The sequence below is a fragment of the Aplysia californica genome, unplaced genomic scaffold (genome assembly GCF_000002075.1).
Source record: "Aplysia californica isolate F4 #8 unplaced genomic scaffold, AplCal3.0 scaffold00830, whole genome shotgun sequence".
Classification (NCBI taxonomy): Eukaryota; Metazoa; Mollusca; class Gastropoda; order Aplysiida; family Aplysiidae; genus Aplysia; species Aplysia californica.
In genome coordinates this window covers 196,884-198,530 of record NW_004798100.1, presented here as the reverse complement: position 1 = coordinate 198,530, position 1,647 = coordinate 196,884, and positions in this window count along the sequence as shown.

The window sequence follows — 1,647 nt, the reverse complement described above, 5'->3', positions numbered from 1 at the left end:
AGAGAGAGAGAGAGAGAGAGAGAGAGAGAGAGACAGAGACAGAGACAGAGACAGAGAGAGTGTTTTACGGAGCGGGTTGTTTCAGCACGTAAGATATGTATTTACTATTGTCCTGTCTTGTTGTGCGTATGCGTGAGTGCACCTAAGCTTTGTAACGTCTACATCCATTGTTAACGACCACAACAAATTTCTCTCTGCGAGATGAATAAAGATTGTCATTGTCATCGTAACTATCATTTCTTCAGTTTCGCTTGATACGTTTTCCTCGCGGGTGGTTGGCGGGTGCTCTGCTGGGGTTTGCTTCTTCTTTCATATCAGACATCTATCGCTCTTATCTGTCCTCCTTCTTTTTTTTATTGTTGTTGTTGTGTACATTACTCTCTTGCAACACATCTATTCTTCGGCACTTGAATGGCCTTATTGTGGTGCAAGTGCCGTAAAACCTTTTACTGAAACAAAGCATTTCCCCCCTTCAGGTGCCTTGATCGTCATCAGACATTGACGGATGAAAGTGGGTGGTTGGCGGGTGCTCTGGTGTGGTCTGCTTCTTCTTTCCTATGAAAAATCTATCGTCCTTATCTCCCCTTCTTCTTTTTTTACTTTTGCTACTCTCTTGTAACACCTCTAATCTTCTGGCGCTCACATGACTTTATTCAGTTGCGAGCGCCGTAAGACCTCTACTAAAACTTAACTGACGGACGAACTGTTCTACTGTTGTTGTTGTTGCTGCTGTTGTTGTTGTTGTTGTTATTGTTGTTGTTGCTGTTGTTGTTGTTGTTGTTGTTGTTGTTTTCGTCATTAACCTTGCTCTCAATCACGTCGTAGGTGTGTTTTCTCGCGAGAGCTCGCTAGTCTGGATGGATGGAACTCTCATGCCTCTTTCTCCACTGCTGTGTGACGCGTGCCGGGATACTGACCAGCGTTTCTTCCTCGTTTGCGCCGCGGGAAAAGCCCGGACAAATTATTATACACACCCCGCAGCAAGTGCGGGAAAACCACGGACAAATACATTCTCCGCTGCGAGAAGTGCGGGGTAACCACGGACAAATACATTCTCCGCTGCGAGAAGTGCCGGAAAAGCCCGGACAAAATATTATTCACTCCCCGCTGCAAGTGCGGGAAAACCACGGACAAATACAACCTCCGCTTCTGCAAGAGGTGCACCTTGAAGGATTGCCTGTGACGTACTATTGTGGTGAAAGCGTTGTGGCGTCAATAAGGAATACGACGACGACTTCTTGTGTTTCTGGAAGCTTCTCATGTGAAGGACACCCGTGTCCCCCGCCCATGCCTGATGGCTCGATTCTGTGTTCTCCCGCGCCGCCTCACCCCACCCCAGGTCGTGGCGGGAAACTGTACCAGTGGATAACGCCGGCAGCAGCACTATCGTGTGATCACGTGACCTTGTTAATAAACTCTAAGGACTTTCAGCACCACTACAAGCTCCGCGCCTCTCGCGGTTTTCTGCCGCGCGGTCACGCCGCCGCCGGCGGTGTCGTCCTCTTTGCGGAGTTCCGGCGCTTCCTCCTTGGCAAGCGTCATCTCGCCGCATCCTCTTCGTCCTCCTCCTGCTCCTCCCCATCGTCCGTCACTTCCTCCCCCTCCTCCTCCTCCCCCTCCCTCTCCCCCTTCTCTTCCTCCCCCTCC